Below are 21,384 nucleotides of genomic sequence, written 5' to 3'. Positions count from 1 at the left end.
AATTGCAGTTTTACCTTCAGGTTTTGGAACCAATTCCCACACATCATTTCTTTCAAACTCTGTCAATTCTTCAGTCATAGCTTCAACCCAATCATTATCTGACAATGCTTCATCTACTTCTTTGGGTTCAATGAGTGAAAGAAAATTTGAGAAGAAACAATAATTAGCAATTGCAAAATCAGACACAGGTGTCTGAGATGAAGAACCAGTTTTAGGTAAACCAGTAGGATCTGCAACATAATCTTCAAGATGCTTTGGAATAACAATATTTCTAGAAGATTTTCTAATAGGAACAACAGGATTCACAGTAGTATTGGAAGGTTGATCATCTTCATGAATAACAATTGGCTCATCTTCTTGTTGAACTTCTTCAGTGAGAGCATTATCTGCAGAATGTTTCAGTCCAGACAAATTAAATTCATCTGTCTCAGACTCTGAATCTAGAGTCTGAGTACTGTTACCAGAAATTAAATTTGACAATTCACCAAGTGCAGAATGCTCAGAACTAGAGGATTGATCCATTTCAATGGGACTTTCATCAAAGGAAACATTAATGGATTCTTCAATCTTCATCCTCCTCTTATTATACACTCTATATGCTTTAGACACAGAAGAATAACCAATAAACACACCTTCATCAGATTTTGGCCTCATCTTTTCAAGCTGATCCCTTTGATTCAAAATATAGCACTTACATCCAAATACATGAAAGTAATGAATAGTAGGCACCTTTTTATGATACAATTCATAGGGAGTTTTGCCATGTCTCTTCACAATTAATGACCTGTTTTGAGTATAACAAGCTGTATTGACAGCTTCTGCCCAGAATCTGAGTGCAACATTTGATTGACATAACATGGTTCTGGCTGCCTCAATAAGTGTTCTATTTCTTCTCTCAGCAACTCCATTCTGTTGTGGAGTTCTAACAGCTGAGAAATTTTGACCAATTCCAGATTCTTCACAAAATTCAATTAAAGTAACATTCTTGAACTCAGTGCCATGGTCACTTCTCAATTGTTTAATAAGAACACCTTTTTGAACCTGCTCTTTCTTGATTAAATTAATGATTTCTTCAGGAGCATCACTCTTTGCAGCTAAAAAGATAACCCAGGTAAACCTTGAATACTCATCAACAACAACCAAAGTGTATCTTTTCCCACCTAGACTACTAGTGTTCATTGGACCAAAAAGATCCATATGAAGCATATGAAGTGGATCACTAATAGTAGCTAGGGATTTTGAGGGAAACTTTGTTTTGGTTTGTTTACCCATAATGCAAGCAGAACAAGGTTTATCTTTCTTGAAAGGTTGCTGAGGCAAACCTCTAACAAGCTTCTTTTTGGAAAGCTCATTAATATTTTTAAAATTCAGATGAGATAGCCTTTTATGCCAAAGCCAATTAAGTTCTGGAACAGACTGAGAATACAAGCATGTTTCAATTTCAGAATCAACAGAATCCAAATCCAGCATATACACATTTTGAAATCTCCAGGCAACAAGAGTTGGTCTTCCTTTAGGATCATAAATAATTCCAGCTTTCTTTCTTATTCTGATCTCACAATCTTCATCAGCAATTTGACTCACACTTAGCAGATTATGCTTTAACCCTTCAACTAAAGCAACTTTCTTGAATGACACACTTCCAGCAATAACAGTACCATAACCAATAGTTTTTGCAACAGAATTATCACCATATCTCACAGAAGGACCCTTTTCTTCTACAAACCCTACAAGATGCTCTTTGCATCCAGTCATGTGTCTTGAGCAACCACTGTCTAAATACCACTTATTACCCTGCTACACAAGACACAAGCAAAAGAAAAATGATTAAATCTTAGGGGGAACCCACTTTGCAGTGGGTTCAGATGGAGTGTATTTAACTCTCCATACAAAAGCTTTGTTACCAATCCAGATCAACTTATCCATCACTGTTTTCAAAACACCTTTATTTTCACAAACTTTAGGTTTCCATACCTTTTTGAAATTTTCAGGAAAACAAGATGATTTTGAGAATTTTTCTTGACCCTTTAATCTTTCACTAAGCTTTGAAATTCTCCTTTTCAGTTTTTTAATAGTCTTAGCCTGTTTTGACTTTGACTTTCTTTTAGTTGACCATTTAGGATCTGGACAAGTGACACTATCAGAAGATGATTCAGTATCACTTATGCTACTTGATTCTTGGGTGTCAGATTCTAGGTCAGAACATACACTTTCACTTTTAGAGACTAAACTGTTAGAGTCTGAAGGTTTCAATAGTTCAGACTCTGATGGATTTCTACAATCTAAAATTATAGTCTCTGAAGGTTTAACAGGTTCTAATGATTTTACAAACTCAGTTGATCTTACAAAAGCATTAGTTAAAATTTTTCTCTCACCATCAAATTTTATAAAAGTATTTGGTAAAATGTCAGGCTTAAATATAATAGGATCAACTTCCACATTATTATCTAATGTGTAGTTTTCACCAAGTATAGCTTTGACATCATTTGGTACTTGCTTAGCAATAGCATCAGAATTCTTTTTGGAAGAAACACACCAAGATTTGCAAATATTTTCATAATGGTTTGCCTTTTTAATTGATCTTCCTAATTCAGTATTTAACCGTTTAGTTTCTTCTGAATATGCCATTTTGTATGTGTCAAGTTCTACCTCACATTCTTTTAATACTTTAATTTCAGCATCTTTATCTTTGATGGTGTTCTTAAGCTCAATGATCTGTGTTCTTAACCTGTCACTATCTTCTAAGCACCAATTGAAATCAAGCAACAAATACTGAAACATTCTCACTTTTTCATTATTAAGATAGTTTACAAAGTTTTGTACCTTATAGGCAGAACCTTTGTTACAAGTAGAGTCTTTATCCATCTTCTCAATAGCTTTCAAATCTTCCTCAAACTTGCTAGACTCACTATCCTTTTCAATTATAGCCATCAGACACTTATCCTCTTCATCATCAGATGATGAATCTTCATCTTCCCATGCTTCTGTGTACAATGCTTTCTCCTGTTCTTTATTCTTCAACTTTTCTGCTTCACCTTTCATCTTCTTGTACTTGAGTTTATACTTTCTTGCTTTGTCAACAGGTTTGTTGAAACTTGAACCTCCTTCACTCTTGGACCAGCAATCAGCAGCTATATGACCTACCTTGCCACACTTGAAACATTTAGCTTTCTTTGGATCAAAAGAACTCTTGCCTTTACCCTTCTTAAAACCAAACTTCTTCTGCTCAATCCTTTGAGTCAAAAGAGCCACTTGACTTTCCAGATCCTGAATCTCCTCATCTACATCAGAATCACTATCATCAGAGGTCTCATCACTTTCAGAATCAACCCTACTAGAGTAACTAGAGAACAATTGCTTGTTCTTCTTAGTAGTAGCTATCAATGCAGCTTCTGGATCTTTAACAACTCTCTTAGCATTGATCTTGTTCTTCAACTGTGATTCTTCAAAGTTTGACAATATGCCAAACAACTCACTTAGTTCATAAGTGTCTATCTTTTCACTGATTACCATTGATGTAATCACAGATTCAAAGTTTGAAGGTAACAGTTCAATGAACTTTTGACACAACACTTGTTGTGTTTTCTCTACACCAACACTTTCAAGATCATTAATCAGAACCTGGAATCTTGAATGAAGATCACTCAATGATTCTTTAGGCTGAGCAGCAAAATTTTCATAACACCTTATCAGATTCTTTTTCTTCTGAGTCTTAACAACTGTGACACCTTCATAGTCATTAAGCAAGAGATCCCACATAGCTTTTGCAGTTTTAGCATGACTGATCTTCCTGAGAATTGGAACAGTAACACCATTACCTATAATACTTCTTATCTTGCTATCAAGCTTGAACTTTATGGCTTCTGCTTCTGTCCACTTATCTCTTGGTTTTTCACGAAGATAAGCAGGTTGAGCAGAAGCAGTACTTGTAGCAGGAACAGCTTCAACCATTGTACCAGGTATAATAGGTCCTACTGTAAGGACTTGTTCAGCATCTTCATGAATCGAACCAAGAAACCATAGAACTTTTAGTTTCCAGGTTGCAAAGTCTGTGCCATCGAAAATTGGCACTCCTTTACCAGCCATAACTGGAGTTGGGATGGTACTGGAGGACATCTTTGAACAATATATGGATCGTTTTAAGATTACCGAATTGGATTTACACCAAACCCGCTCTGATACCAGTTATTAGTTCACAATAACTTGATTATGAACACTAAACTTTCAATAAACAATAGATACAAATTATATGAACAAAATTGAGAGAACACGAATGATATATAATATGAAAGACAAAGTAATCGTGCTTGAGAGATATAATGAACATCGTACCCCTATTTATACAAGGTTAAACCAAATCTCCAAGATTTGGTTTCCAAAACTACTTGACTAAAAGATAGGAAAAGATAAACTAAAACTTATTAATATTCTAAACAAATCAGTGTTTATCTTCTAGAGATAATATCAAATCAAAAAGTGATCTTCTAAATATTTATCCAGATCTCCAGAATTCCCATAGCTTCTTTACCAAGTAATTAAACCGTTCACACAAACAGATTCTGCAACTTGCATCTCCAGACTCTAACTTCCAGACTCTAACTTCCTGCAAAACATTTTGACTCATCAGATCTTATTCCAACAAAATCAAGAAGCTTAGCAGAGAAAATGCGCTTGTGCCTCATGAGTTCACCTTTTTCGTTGAAAGTGTTCTTCAACGTGACAATGGTATGTCTTGAAACTGTATGGTTTTTGTTTGTTACTCCTTACGCCTATGCAATCAACCGTTCTTTGTAAATTTACCACAATGTACTTTACGAGTCAATGATTTATGTCACATATCACATGCCTTTGTTATGTATATGGTGTCTGAAGTGTTATTTGCCTTTTATATACTTATGTAGTTCGGGGTTGCGAGACCTCAATCAACAGTAATAGCAGTACTCCTGCAGCAGCCGAATCTGGAAGATGCAGAAGAACAGATGGCAGAAAATGGCGGTGCGGCAAAGAAGTGCTCCCAGATCAGAAATATTGTGTGAATCACATGAATAGAGGGATTAAAAAGGTCGAAAACAATGGTCAGAAGTCAAACACTACTCGTTCCTTTTCAGTGGGGGCGAGTTACCTGCAATCTGGTGATAATGTGAATCCATCAAGCGACGACAATGGAAGTGATGCAAATGATGGTGGAAATACAAGCTGTGGTAGTGATACCAACACAACGTCGAATTAATCTTTGATTGAAAAATCGAGCTTCATTTTGTATGAACTTAAGAAAGAAAAAAAACTCACGGCTCGATGTTCTTAGTGATTTTGTTGCGTTCTCTCTTTTATGTTAAATATATTAGATGGTTGTAAGTGGTTTAGTCAGAATTTGGAACTATGAACCAATTTTAGTGGTTTAGCTTCAGCTTTTTACTTTGCCGGTTTCCTTTGTTAACCGTTTCGTATTGGTTTGGTACATTGGTTATGGAACCATCAATCAAACTGTCTTACTTTGGTAACACTGGTTTGTCATTCACATTATTGGATATAGCTTTAGCTAAGAAACAAAAAGGTTTCGTGGTGTAGTTGGTTATCACGTCAGTCTAACACACTGAAGGTCTCCGGTTCGAACCCGGGCGAAGCCATCGTTTTTAACAAACATTTTATGCCCCTTGCTCTTTTTGTTTGTAAACAATTAGGCCCTCGGATTCCAGAATAGGCCCTCACCCTAATTTGTTTAGTAGCTTTTTCAGTAGTTTTTTGCAACCCCTGAACTTAGAATATAACCCATTTAACCCCCTCAATGATAAAAAAGTGAAGTATAACAAAGAGTTTATGATACTTAATAGCCCCATACTTTTTTATTTGTTCTAATATATGCTAAAGTGTATCGATGTATACAAAAGGTAACCTGATACCTACTAAACCGACCATCTTCATCTTCTAAAGAAAAATATGGTCATATTCATCTTCATCCATGGCGGCTTATGGTGGTGCAAATTAAAAACACCTCAAAAATTGATCAAAACACATCAAAATTTGCAGTTAGTTGCGGTAGATCATTCTAAACATAAAACTATTGATGGATTTCACAAACACTACCAAATTACTGAAATCAGTCGATTTCAGTAACAATTTTTTGAAACAAAAAATGCTCATAACTTAATGAAAACTTTGAGTTAGCCTCTGAGTTTTTGAGGAAACATTCACTAGATGATTACCAAGCGTTCATCATTTTTACTTTTTTCAGATTCGTGCTAAAATGGGAAAAAATAAATTGATGGAATAAGAATCAAATACGGAGTAAGAATTACTTTGACAGAATAAGAATCAGATACAGAGTAAGAAAATAAAAATCAAATACAGAGTAAGAAAATAAAAATCAAATACGGAGTAAGAATTACTTTGATCTGAAACAAATGGGTTGATCTTATTAATAACTGGATTTTTTTTGTCAAAATTTGATCGGAGAAGATGACCGGAAAATTGACGTGGCAATGAAGATTTTTCGAAACAAGTTAACAAGTTATGTTGGTTTATATTAACACACGCCTACACTAGTATTTTTTTTTTTAAGTATATGACATACATTGGACTAAAATAAAAAGTAGATGACCACTCGTTAGCATAAACCTATAACAAATAAGCCTTCAAACATTTTATCTAGCGACGAGCGGCATTATTGCGAAAAGTGTTTATGTTTTTAATAATGATATTTTGACCCTATTTTCATTTATTCATTACTTATTTCAAAAATTAATAGTATATTTCCTCTATATACTATTTCTAAAAATTGCCTATTGATGTTGTTGAATTACTGTTCTCTTTGGACTGAGTGGTCACTTCACTTAAATTGCTGAGGATATTTTAGTCATCTTACGAGCTTTTTCCACCTACCTATTTATACTACCTTAGGATTTTTGGAACCCCCTATCAGGCTTTCACCTACTCGATGTTCTCTACAGCTCTCATCGACAATGGTTTAATCCTTGTTGCCTCCTATCGCCGCTCACCGATCGTCGTCTCTGACGGTTAATTTCTACCGATGGTCATGGCGTTGGTGTGGTTTATACCCCTGTTTTGGTTTTGCCGGTGTTATTGGTGACAGTTTTCATCCATGTTGCCTGACATCTTGGCACTCCCATCTCATACCAGATCCTAATCGATGGTTACCAGATCCTAATCAGTCTTATTGGTGATGGTTTTCATCCCTGTTATTGGGTATTATTATTATTATTATTATTATTATTATTATTATTATTATAATTATTATTATTATTATTATTATTATTATTATTATTATTATTATTATTATTATTATTATTGTTTCTTGCTAATCGATGGTTGTAATACTTGATTTTGATCCGGTTATGGTGGGGATTTATTTTGGCCATCAGGATGCGTTGGGATGGTTGTTACCATGGATTTATGCTGCATATTGGGGTAACTGTTTATGGTAATTTTCTACTCGTTACTTGATTTTGTTTAACTTTTCCTATCAAAATGAATTCTTAAAATATAATAAACACACGATTTAAGGTTATTGTTGGTGATTATACAATGCAAAAAAAAAAAAAAAAAAAAATAACACAACAATTTTGGCTTACTATCTGTATTATTTTTGGTATGGGTTTGTACTATATCAGATGATAATTCTAGATGTAGCGACCCCACAAAATTGTCATTGACGGTGCCGTCTACGTAGGTCCGATTACGTGGTCATAAGTCTTTAAAACAACGTTTGACCAAAATATGTCGCATTCATTTCATATGTAAAGATGTTTCAAAGTTTACAAAGTAGTTCAACGACTAATACGATACAACGTTTTTAAGTACAAATGAAACCTATGCGACACGATTTAATGTAAAGTCAAAATACGCTCCATGTATGCAAATATACTCGACATCCAAGCAAGTATCAAAATAGAGTGCGGAAGCATGTAACACATATCATTCAAGGACCTGAGGAAAACATAGAAAATCTTTCAACGAAAACGTTGGTGAAATCATAGGTTTAGTAAGTGAGTACGTAAGTAAGTAAGCTGAACCACAAGATTTATAACGTTGAAATAATAGTAAACCATTCTAAAAGTTGTTATCACGAGCACCCAATTATCAAGGCTTAACTTTCCACGAACCCCATAAATAAAGTGTTAGAACCTACACTTATACTCGAAAATATATTTCATTCGCTTAACGGTAGCGAACCGTCCGAATGAGGGTTTGTCAAACCCGTATGGCCACACAACATAAGTTCTCACTTACACCCTGCAAGTATAACTAATGATAATTGATTTGAGGCATTTTTGTTCTAACTCGTACGTAGAATGCTTGTTTTCGTACTTGTGTTCACTTCGTAAAACGAAACGTTTATGTTTTCTCATCCCAAATATAAGTATAAAAGAGTAAAGTGGGACTATGATCTCACCTTGAGTGCAAGAGTATAGAAGTACTTCACAAGTAAACGTGTGCAAGAACGAATGCTAGTCTTGACCTAAACAAGTAGGTTGTATCAATAACGGTAAACACGGTTGGTCAAAGTTGTTCAATTAGTCCTCTGGCTCATTACGACTCGATTATATAGCATGTGAATCAAGTTGTCAAGTTTCATGCAAGATATAAGTATAAAAGCACGTTAGAACGATTGCATAAGTGTTTGGTTAAGTTTGACTAAAAGTCAAATTTGGTCAAAGTCAAAGTCAAAGTCAACGGGGTCGGGTCGGGTATCCGACGATTTTTCTATGAAAGATAAGCATATATAAGTATGTTGGCCAAGTTTCATGTTAATCGGAGGTGCGTAGCATAGTTAGAATTAAACGAAAATGTACACTTTTGGACAGCCGGGGCCCGGAGCGCCGCTCAAGGTATTGGAGCGCCGCTCAGATATCTGTTCAGCAAATCTGGGCAGTTTTGATTTATGCACGAATCCAACTTCAAACAACCATAACTAATGAACCGTAAATATTCAAAACACGTATCTTATATCGTTGGAAAGGTATTTTGACGAGGAATATAACTAAACACATATCATCAATCAAATTCATCATTTACAATAACCTAATTCTCGCCGAATGATCATTAAAAGTTCATTATCAAAGTTTCAAGTTCAAAAAATGCATTTCATGATTCGGGAATTCAATCTACACATACGATATGCCGTTTCGAATGTAATTAAACATACAATACAACTAAACACTTACAAATAACATTTCATAGCATTCCATGCATCAAATGTTCATTTTAAAATCTATCAAACCCTAACCAAGAATCACAAAATCAATAATCATGTTTATGTAAGGTTTTCATGTCATCCAACATACCAAAACGAAGCTAATGAAGTAACTAATACTTTGAACACACAAACATTAACATCTAAACACATTTCATCATTCAAAATCAAAGAGTTAACTAACCCATTTTTCATATTCAAGCTAGTTACTCAAAACAACAAAATCGAACAAACCAAACACATATTTATGTTAGACTTGAGCCATAGTGATGTGCGAGCGGAGGTGTACGAAATACTATTATTTTTTACTATGAAATACGATGAAATATTACACAAGTTTTATATAATTTATTTACAGATGGGATATACCTAAACCTTGCTACAACACAATTGGCAGTGTACCTAATCGTAGAGTAGTATAGTTTTTAGTAAGTCCGGTTCGTTCCACAAGGAGACGGCTTATTTTACACTATATTTTTATATAACTATATTTGTACAAAATATATATAATTATATATAATAATATAAAAAGGGGGATTTACCGTTTAATGACCGGTTTGTCGATTTTATATTTTAAGTCACAATTAAAACCTAATGCAAAAATATTAAATATAAATAGAACTTAAAGCGTAAAATAAATAACGATATTTAAATGATGAAATATAAAATTGCGATAAGAAATGAAATAAAATAATTATGCTTATTTAAACTTCCGTAATCATAATGTTTGACGTTTTGATTTTAATTTATTAGCCTGGGTTAATTGTTCTGTGAAGCCCCGTACAAAACCATCGTGTACGAATCATCAACAACAGGATCATTACAAGGTCAAACACTATATGCGTTTTCAAAACAAGTTTGCATTCATGATAAAAGCTGACGTCATAACCAACGTCAATTGTTTTACAACCAAAAGTATGCTTCTATGACTAGAAGCAAAGATAATAGTACGTGACCCTTAGGTCGTTACAAATCATAGTTTCAAAAGTAATAATGTTTATGAATGCGAGATAAACGTTCATGCGGTGACATCTCTGGAGCAACGGGTGTCTACAGCAAGACTAGTACGACAGCGGAAGCAGCTAACCTTAAGCACCTGAGAAAAACATGCTTAAAAACGTCAACACAAAGTTTGGTGAGCTATAGTTTAAGTATAACATTAATGTAAGGTAGGCCACGAGATTTCAGTGCTACAAAGAGCGTTTCAAAACAGTATGATAAAGTATATGTTTAACCGTGGGCACTTGGTAACTAACTTAACGTTTATAACCCCCTGAAAGTACACTTGGCGAGTGCGTATGTTTACAAAGTATTAAACACCCGTTAAATGCTTGCGCTACTAGCCCGAGTGGGGATGTCAAACCCTATATCTAAGATTCGAGTTCACCGGTTCAAAAACCAATGACTAAACGTTACCGAGCTAAAGGGAATATTTATGCCGTTGTATAACCCACACATATATAAGTTTAAGTACTCGTGCCTAGTATGTAAAACGTAAAATGCACATGTATTCTCAGTTCCCAAAATAGTTAAAGTAAAAAGGGATGCTATAACTCACAGTGGTAAAGTAGTGGTAAAGTCGAGTCGGGAAGTAAGCAAGTACGTAGGTCCGGAAAGTCCTCAACCTAAGTCAAATAGTACTAAGTCAGTAAATCATCCCAATAGGTTTAAATGTATGTAAATAAGGTCTTAAGGGTCATCATCATTCATCATCAAACAAAAGGTGTAAAGTAAGTTTCGTTCATGAAAAGAGTTTAAAACAAAGGCTGAATTCGATCAGTCACCACGGCCTCTATACCTACTGAAATAAGGTGAGACCAGTGGCCATGGCTCCATATATGAGTCCTTTAGTTGTGGTAAAAATTCCAGAAGCAAACTCGTCTATGTTTGATCGTGGCGACGGTCTAAGTGCGAGTAGGTCAGAATTTTCAGCACAACGTTAAAAGAACATAGTGACGATCGGAGGGCCATAAATCCTAAACCGTAAATCGGATTAAGACGAGTCTTAAATGAAAAGTTATCTACTCGAACATAGCTAACTGAAAATAATCTTTACAGTAGCCCAGGTCGTACTAATCAGACCCAGAAACAGTAAACAGTAGGTTCCGGTGGGTTCTTGGTGCTTGATGCTTATCACGGTTCTCATCCTTGATGCATATAGCTTCAAGTGTACAACTCGTTGATGTGTTTGCATCATCTTAACCAAGGTTTGACCATCATAACACTTGTGTAAGTCTAAGACATGTAGCACAACTCATTTAAGTATTGTATGTAGTTTGATGAACCAAAGTTACATCAAAGTCTTAGATTTAACACATACATGAACTATAAAAGTAGTATTGAACTACAAACTTGAAAGTAAACTAACTAATCAAGATCTTAAGATGTAGAACATAGTTCTTAGTTAGATCTTGAAGATCCAAGACCCAAAGGTCTAGATCTAAAGTTATTAAGTTAAATCCTAAGTAATAATACTTGAACCTTTACTTTAATGAACCCATAAGTTACAAAACTTAGATTTTCATCTTGTAAAGTGTATATAAGCTTACAAGCTTTTGATTATGACAAAATAAGTAGACCATAAGCTATAGAACTTAGATCCATCACAAGTATATGAAGTTATAACTAAAAATTTATACTTCCATGTTCTTGAACTTTTAAAGTTAACTTTAGTTCAAGAAAAAAAATGAGATCAAAGTTAACTAGTAACACTTGACCAACAACAACATGAATCATGAATTTAAAAAGTGCAAGAATGAAGTAATAAACTAAATAAACAAGTAACTAGTTCATTGTTGTTCATACTTTAAAGATTCAAGCCAAAATCTTGATCTTTAAGAAAGTAAACTTTAAGTTTACAAACATGAATTACAAGTATGGTTTTTACAACACATGGACTTTAATCTTTTAAAACAATAAATGTAGAACATAAACTAGAGAGTTTAGTTCTTGTGTGTTCTTGTAAATACAAGATAATTTGAAGAACAAACTAAAGAGTTTGGTTCTTAGTAACTAGTAAGTAATCAACAATAAACAAAGAGCAAGTAGTTAAACAAGCAAAAGATGATGATAATGATGATTTAAGTTTCGGTTTTGTCAAGAAAAAAGGAGAGGAAGTTTGTTCATGTTACTTACAATATTGAGAGAGAATGGAGAGAAAAAGAAATGCAAGTTTGAAGTGTGAGTTTGAAATGAGAGAATGCAAGATAAAGTAATACAAAAAGTGAAACAAAAACTCCCTCTTGCTTCTTGGAGGCCGACGGTTTCACTCAAGGGGAGGGGGAAGAGATTAGTCCACTAGGTTCTTACATGTAAAGGCTTAAAAAGATGGTTATAAGATGTGTTTGCATGGGAAGTAACATGTAACTAGATTCCATGTGCACAAAACAATCTAGTTTAATTCTAAAGTGATACTTACATGAGTGTTGGGCTAATTAATCCATTTAGTTAAGTAGAGTGGGCTTATAAGTCCATGTACAAATATAAAGCCCAAGTATGTATGTAAGTAACAAGTTAAAAAAATAAGCCCAAGGAATTAACTAGTAAACTTAGTTAATTAAAAATGATTAATAACAATTAATCATGAATGTAAATAATATCTTAAATATTATTCGTGAAAAGTTCGTGTGTCACAAAGACGTGTCGGGCATTCAAAAGCCAATCATGGTAACAAGTAAATGTATAACAATACATTCATTTAATCACAAGTATTAATAATAATTATTAATAAATAAACGTTGGAAAATCCAGGGTCGTTACATGTTCTTTGTCCTGGATTATTTGATAAGTCCATCTGGTTTTGTCCATAATAGTCCATCGATCATAATTATAAAGTGCGAGGGTCTTCGCCAAATTAACCTTATACCCGAAGTCAAATATTCCAACTAATTGGGGACTTAAACTGTAATAAGGTTTTAATACATTGTTAATGATTACACCAGGTTATCGACTGCGTGTAATCCAATGTTTTAATACTTTATTAACAATTATACCAATTTCCCTTGAATGTAATCCACCCATGTTTTAATGAGTCCATTGACTATTAATCCATCCCCGTGTCTGGTCAAATGAATAATTATTAGTATTTATAAATATCCCGCTCACCGTACCCAGTCAAGCGTATGTGGTTATAAATAGATACGTCAAATTATAAATCTCTATATTAAATTAACAAGATATCATTTAGTTAATCAAATATAAAGCCCATTAATAGCCCATAATCCAATTTTCACAAGTGTCGGTCTTTTGTCCAAACCCCAATTATGGTCAAAAGCCCAATAACCCCGTCTTAATATTTAGCCCAACATCACGATTACTTCGGCTCAAATAAGCATAATAATAACTTAAGTACGATACATAATTAAAAAGGGAGAATTTAGCTTACAGTGATTATTAATCGCGTAGTGTTACAGGGACAGAGTTTCGACTTTAAAACCCGTAAAATAACCTTTACATTACCCAAACTAAACTAATATAAAACTAAACTATATATATATATATATATATATATATATATATTATACAGAGAGAAGAGAGATTGATTATTGTGTTGGTGTAGTTTTTTTGTCGAGCAGAAGCCTGGTATTTATAGGCATATTTCCTGATTCTGATGCCCATGCGAGTGCATGGGGTTTTAGTGCAAATCTCATGCACTCGCATGGGCTCATGCACTCGCATGGGTGTTATGCCTATTTCCCATGCGATCGCATGGCCGTCAGATCCAGCTCACATATTTTTTGTTTTCTTGCTTGTCGACATATTATTATTATTATTATTATATATATATATATATATATTATATTATTGTGCATAGTTGACTTGTAATTTTTGCTCCGTTGTCTCGTACATCTACGCCCGGTTTATGTCTCGGTTCCGATTTCTCAAACGTCTTTTCGTATGCTTTAATATCTTGTACTTTACGTTCCGCAACTTGTACTCTTGTCAATATTTAGATGTTGATCATCAATAAATTGAACCACTTGGAGTTTAACTTGTACGTTTGAGCATTCTGGACGTTTGCGTCTTCAAATCTTCGTTTTCTTCTTTTGTCTTCGCACTTATTTATTTAAACGATTATTACATAAAAATAGAACAATTGCAACTAAAAACTTTACATATTTGAAGGATATTGCGCCTAAATATATGTTCATTTAGAGCACTATCAAATATCCCCACACTTGAATGTTGCTTGTCCTCAAGCAATACAGAACTTGAAATTAAATCACACTTCACTCGAATCACTTTTTTTATTCTCACACTTTATACATCAGTGATTTTGATACCGCGGTATAAACAATGATAGTAACGATGCGGTTTACAGTCCCACATGACTTATAAAATTTAGATCCTTTTAAGGAAATTGGATCTTTATGAAAACATTTGATCTTTTGAAAATTCATTCTAGCTTTTACCCTAGATAAGTTTTTCGGAATAACCCTTCACCGGTGTTTGCAAAATGTTTTTGTGGATTTTGTTGGTTTCATATTTTAAAATTTTAGCTCAAAACTTGCGGTTTTGTGTCACCCACTTGCTAACCTTGTATTAGGAAAGCACACGTCCAGTTTACTTGTCCCGTATATTACCTTTCGGTAAACTACCGTCCGGTTGTAAAGGAAAGCGATGAACAAGCAACTGTTAAGGTGATGTCTAATGATATGCATTTGTTCATGGTCCACAACGTGTAGGATGCAATTACTATCCTTTGTAGGAGAAATAGTAAAGATCACCCTATAGTTTTTCGGTCTGGCACAAGGTCCTGTCTTTGACCATGCTATGCAACCACCATTCTTACGGTTGACACCCGATTTGGTTCAGGTGACCTAATGAATTCTGAGGTAAATTCCTAGGATTTTACGTTCAATGGTAATGAACGCATTGAAAATAGGTTTTCAGAAAACAAATCGGTTTTAATTTTGATCAAAATATTTTCTCGTTCAAGCTCGAGTTTAGATATCATCGAATTCCATGAGTTTGTAATTCTCAATCTTTAAGGTCAATCTCAAGGATTGAGTAATATTAGGCTTAAATGCTGATTTTTAATCTTTTAAGGAGATTATCCTTTCTGGGGGTCTGATTCATTAGTCTTATCAAGCTAATTTGCACGGCGCCCTCCCCATTTTACGAGACAGATCCTCTCATGGTTAGGATAAGTCTGACCACTTGGCGACCCTGTTTGATGCTGAGGTCCATGGATTTCCACCTGATTTTCGAGAAATTTTTTCAAGGTTTTTCGTAGACTCTACAACTGGTCTAGATGACAACTTCTTAACCTAAATCAAGAAGCGTATTTCTTTTTCGGAAGACTTTACTTCCTTTTAATGATGGAATTGATTCATCGTGTAGATCCATCTTTCTTTCAAATATATTATAGTAAATCGGGTAAAACTGATTAGTTTAGTCCAAAGCAAAAGTACCTGCAATAATATTGTACAAAATATGTGATATATGTTTTAAAGAACTTGGTAAATTCTTCCCACACTTAGCTTTTATTTATTCTTTTCTTTGCCTTTTTATTCTCCTTTATTCCATTTTAAATTAATTCAAACGTTTTGGGTTGTTTCTCAATTTATGTTCTCTCGGAGGTAACAATAATTTCGGTATTATTACCTAGTTTTATCGTTCGTAAATATTTATAAACATAATTTTGAATTCGTTTAGTTGAAAATTTTTCAAATTTTCACAAAATTTGGCAATTAAACCAAGTGTAAACCCGAGAGAATTTATAACCCTTTCCCACACTTGAGATCATGCAATGCCCTCATTTGCATGAAATCAGATTATAATTATAAATTCATGAGGGTGATTAGTGTAGAAAAGTGATTAAAAATACCCAGTTTGTAATTACAAAGCTCGTCGAATGATAGATGACATCTCATCGTTCATTACTTTCGTTATTTTATCACACATGTTTTTCTTCAAAAACGGTTGCTTTTCTAAACTGTTTGCTAATTTTTGAAAATGTGTTTTTACCCTTACTCATTGTGCATTTTTATTAACGAGTTATGCACTAACCCGAATCCCTAATTTAACGTTAAGTGGGGTTAGACTTCTCCACGCTTAGTTGACGACATGTGAAGTCGGTAGAATAAATAGTGAGCCAGTTATTTACATCTCGGGTGGTATAAAATATATCAATGGGTTTAAAGTTTAGACCCACCCGATTGTCACTACTTAATTCTTTTTTAAGTGTAGCTTTCAGTAAAGGGATATGTCTCTTTTCTGGTTCTTGGTCAAATGGATCGTTATACACTGATATACATATTTCTATAGGGTGGACAATTCCTAACATTTCCTTCCGTTCATTCTCGGAATCAAAGTTTTCACCTCTATTACCCAATTGGGTGAAATCCGAGGTGTCAATATCTATTACAGCTCGTAGTTCATCTTCGGTAGATGACTCATTTATTGAGATTATTGGGTTGGAAGGTTGTGGAATTGTGAATTTCGTGATCGAAGCAAATTCTTCTTCATTAACGGTCCTTATCGGCCCCACCACTTTGGTCTTGGGGGTAAAATTTTCAACGTTATCATTTTCCCAAGAGTACCAATTTGTCACCCTTACTTCTTCTTCATCCATTGATGGATCGATGATTTCGTCGGTACAGGCTAATGTGTCGATATGTTGTGAAATTGGTAAAACTGAATAAAAAGTATCATCGGGATAATTGGTGATTTCGGAGCTCTCGAATTCATCAAAATTCGATGATATGAGATTTTCTTGCACACGACTTCTCAGATCAATCTGTGTGTAGTCTGATAGAGTTTCAGCTTGTCAATTTTCAAACTCTCTCATTTGTTTATTTTGAGCGTCAAATTCTTCGAGTTTGATTTTCATATAATCTAATAACTTTTCAGACACATAATTTTCCTCGTCCTCTGGTTGTTGAGTTTGGATATATTCTTGAGAATAATCCCAATTTGAATTGTATTCCTCATAATTATTCTATTCAGGTTCCATGGGTGCATAATTTTCCATAGGAACGTAATAATAACATTCCCATATTGAATGATAATCTCCACAGATTTCACAACCAGTTATTGTTTCGTTATTCGTGATCCAAGTTTGACCGAACAAATTTTCATCAACATTCGTTTGAGAGTATTGATTTAATTGATTTTGCATGTCAGAAAGAGTTTCCAAAATATTTTCGAGATTTTCCATAATACGCTTATTACTAAATTTTAGCTACAATGTGGTGCATTTACTAATTATCCTATTAGTTATAAAACTAAAAATTATATAGATTATTAAATTAATAGACTTTTCTGCTTTTGCCCACGTTTCGAATAGCCAATAGATGCAGCAGGTAGCCAGGATCCTTTAAATTGGAAAATCCATAACTCGCCACTAACAAATCCAACTATTACTAAGAACCAGAAAATTTGGATGTCTATTAATTTAATCGCTTGCAATAATTTTTCGTCAAAATTTAAAGATTTTAAAAATTCTATGTCCTATGAACTAGCGCGTAGAAAAAAAAAATTGCGTCGAAAAATAATCTAAAAACTTAAAACTAAAAGTTATGACTAAAGTCTAAAAATTCTAAAGAAAATCGGCAAAACTATAATTACGAAACGATAAAATTAAAAATTATAAACTAGATGTTTAAAAAGATACAAAAGGATATAAAAGAAAAATGATAAAAATAAAATTTTATATAAAAATTTTATCTTTATATTATTATTATATAAAAATATTAATCTATATAATTAATACAAATAAATAAAACTTAAAATTACAAATAATAATAAAACTAGATATAAATATATATTAATTAATTAAAACCCTAATAATAATAATAATAATTAATAAAACCCTACTCGTATTAAATGCATTTAAGGATCAGGTCGGTCAGGTCATCCCATTCGATCGCATGGGGTTTAAGCTTAGAAGCCATGCGATCGCATGGTGTGCAGATTCAGATTATATTGCAGGCTTAAATTTGTTCGGACGTTTTTTTTTCTTTTTTTTACAAAAATATATAAAGAAAATATTTATTAAAATAAACTTATATTTTAAAAACTAAAAATGAAAACAAAATCTTAAAAATATATATATATATATATTTCATTTTATTGTTTTATATTTTTTTTTCATTTTTTTTATAATTATATTTTTACAAATATAAATTAAAAATATAGCGTTTCGCCGAGTTACCCGGCAGCGGCACCAAAAACTTGATGTGTGAGCGGAGGTGTACGAAATATTATTATTTTTTACTACGAAATACGACGAAATATTACACAAGTTTTATATAATTTATTTACAGATGAGATATACCTAAACCTTGCTACAACAAAATAGGCAGTGTACCTAATCGTAGAGTAGTATAGTTTTTAGGAAGTCCGGTTCGTTCCACAGGGAGACGGCTTATTTTACACTATATTTTTATATAACTATATTTGTACAAAATATATATAATTATATATAATAATATAAAAAGGGGGATTTACCGTTTAATGACCGGTTTGTCGATTTTATATTTTAAGTCACAATTAAAACCTAATGCAAAAATATTAAATATAAATAGAACTTAAAGCGTAAAATAAATAATGATATTTAAATGACGAAATATAAAATTGCGATAAGAAATGAAATAAAATAATTATGCTTATTTAAACTTCCGTAATCATAATGTTTGACGTTTTGATTTTAATTTATTACCCTGGGTTAATTGTTCTTTGTCCTGGATTATTTGATAAGTCCATCTGGTTTTGTCCATAATAGTCCATCGGTCATAATTATAAAGTACGAGGGTCTTCGCCAAATTAACCTTATACCCGAAGTCAAATATTCCAACTAATTGGGGACTTAAACTGTAATAAGGTTTTAATACATTGTTAATGATTACACCAGGTTATCGACTGCGTGTAATCCAATGTTTTAATACTTTATTAACAATTACACCAATTTTCCTTGAATGTAATCCACCCCTGTTTTAATGAGTCCATTGACTATTAATCCATCCCCATGTCCGGTCAAATAAATAATTATTAGTATTTATAAATATCCCGCTCACCGTACCCAGTCAAGCGTATGTGGTTATAAATAGATACGTCAAATTATAAATCTTTATATTAAATTAACAAGATATCATTTAGTTAATCAAATATAAAGCCCATTAATAGCCCATAGTCCAATTTCCACAAGTGTCGGTCTTTTGTCCAAACCCCAATTATGGTCCAAAGCCCAATAACCCCGTCTTAATATTTAGCCCAACATCACAATTACTTCGGCTCAAATAAGCATAATAATAACTTAAGTACGATACATAATTAAAAAAGGAGAATTTAGCTTACAATGATTATTAATCGCGTAGTGTTACAGGGACAGAGTTCCGATTTAAAACCCGTAAAATAACCTTTACATTACCCATACTAAACTAATATAAAACTAAACTATATTATATATATATATATATATATATATATATATATATATATATATATATATATATATATATTATATTATACAGAGAGAAGAGAGATTGATTATTGTGTTGGTGTAGTTTTTTCGTCGAGCAGAATCCTGGCATTTATAGGCATATTTCCTGATTCTGATGCCCATGCGAGTGCATGGGGTTTTAGTGCAAATCTCATGCACTCGCATGGGCTCATGCACTCGCATGGATTTTATGCCTATTTCCTATACGATCGCATGGCCCTCAGATCCTGCTCACATATTTTTTGTTTTCTTGCTTGTCGACATATTGTTATATATATAATTTATATTAATTATATATATATATATATATATTATATTTTATTCTTGTGCATAGTTGACTTGTAATTTTTGCTCCGTTGTCTCGTACATTTACGCCCGGTTTTTGTCTCGGTTCCGGTTTCTCAAACGTCTTTTTGTATGCTTTAACATCTTGTACTTTACGTTCCGCAACTTGTACTCTTGTCAATATTTAGATGTTGATCATCAATAAATTGAACCACTTGGAGTTTAACTTGTACGTTTGAGCATTCTGGACGTTTGTGTCTTCAAATCTTCGTTTTCTTCTTTTGTCTTCGCACTTATTTATTTAAACGATTATTACATAAAAATAGAACAATTGCAACTAAAAACTTTACATATTTGAAGGATATTGCGCCTAAATATATGTTCATTTAGAGTACTATCAAATATCCCCACACTTGAACGTTGCTTGTCCTCAAGCAATACAGAACTTGAAATTAAACCACACTTCACTCGAATCACTTTTTTTATTCTCACACTTTATAAATCAGTGATTTTGATACGGCAGTATAAACAATGATAGTGACGATGCAGTTTACAGTCCCACATGACTTATAAAATTTAGATCCTGTTAAGGAAATTGGATCTTTATGAAAACATTTGATCTTTTGAAAATTCATTCTAGCTTTTACCCTAGATAAGTTTTCCGGAATAACCTTCACCGGTGTTTGCAAAATATTTTTGTGGATTTTGTTGGTTTCATATTTTAAAATTTTAGCTCAAAACTTGCGGTTTTATGTCACCCACTTGCTAACCTTGTATTAGGAAAGCACATGTCCAGTTTACTTGTCCCGTATATTACCTTTCGGTAAACTACCGTCCGGTTGTAAAGGAAAGCGATGAACAAGCAACTGTTAAGGCGATGTCTAATGACATGCATTTGTTCATGGTCCACAACTGAAATGTCCCGTTCATATTGATTATAAACGTTCCATATTAATTGATTTCGTTGCGAGGTTTTGACCTCTATATGAGACGTTTTTCAAAGACTGCATTCGTTTTTAAAACAAACCATAACCTTTATTTTATCGACAAGGTTGAAATGACACCACATAGATTATCAGAAATGATAATCTAAAAATATCACACTTACACACTACCAATACATATTGGTTTACAATATTAATATGTTACAACAAAGTAAATTTCGAATGCAGTTTTAAACAATATTATACAAGCATGCTGACTCCAAATCTTGTCCATATATTAGCATGCAACAGCGGAAGCTCTTAATAATCACATGAGAATAAACATGCTTTAAACGTCAACAAAAATGTTGGTGAGTTATAGGTTTAACCTATATATTTATCAAATCGTAATAATAGACCACAAGATTTCATATTTCAATATACATCCCATACATAGAGATAAAAATCATTCATATGGTGAACACCTGGTAACCGACATTAACAAGATGCATATAAGAATA

The 21,384-nt window shown here is 33.2% G+C and overlaps 1 non-coding gene across 1 annotated transcript; it reads left to right on the top strand.

Annotated features, from left to right (window-relative positions):
* The first annotated feature begins 5,553 nt into the window (after positions 1 to 5,553).
* Positions 5,554 to 5,627, top strand: TRNAV-AAC (transfer RNA valine (anticodon AAC)). Its single transcript has one exon. It is a non-coding gene; the product is annotated as a tRNA-Val (tRNA).
* The last annotated feature ends 15,757 nt before the right edge of the window (positions 5,628 to 21,384 follow it).

The sequence above is a fragment of the Rutidosis leptorrhynchoides genome, chromosome 4 (genome assembly GCF_046630445.1).
Source record: "Rutidosis leptorrhynchoides isolate AG116_Rl617_1_P2 chromosome 4, CSIRO_AGI_Rlap_v1, whole genome shotgun sequence".
NCBI classification, from domain to species: Eukaryota; Viridiplantae; Streptophyta; class Magnoliopsida; order Asterales; family Asteraceae; genus Rutidosis; species Rutidosis leptorrhynchoides.
This window is presented reverse-complemented; position numbering and strand designations above follow the sequence as displayed.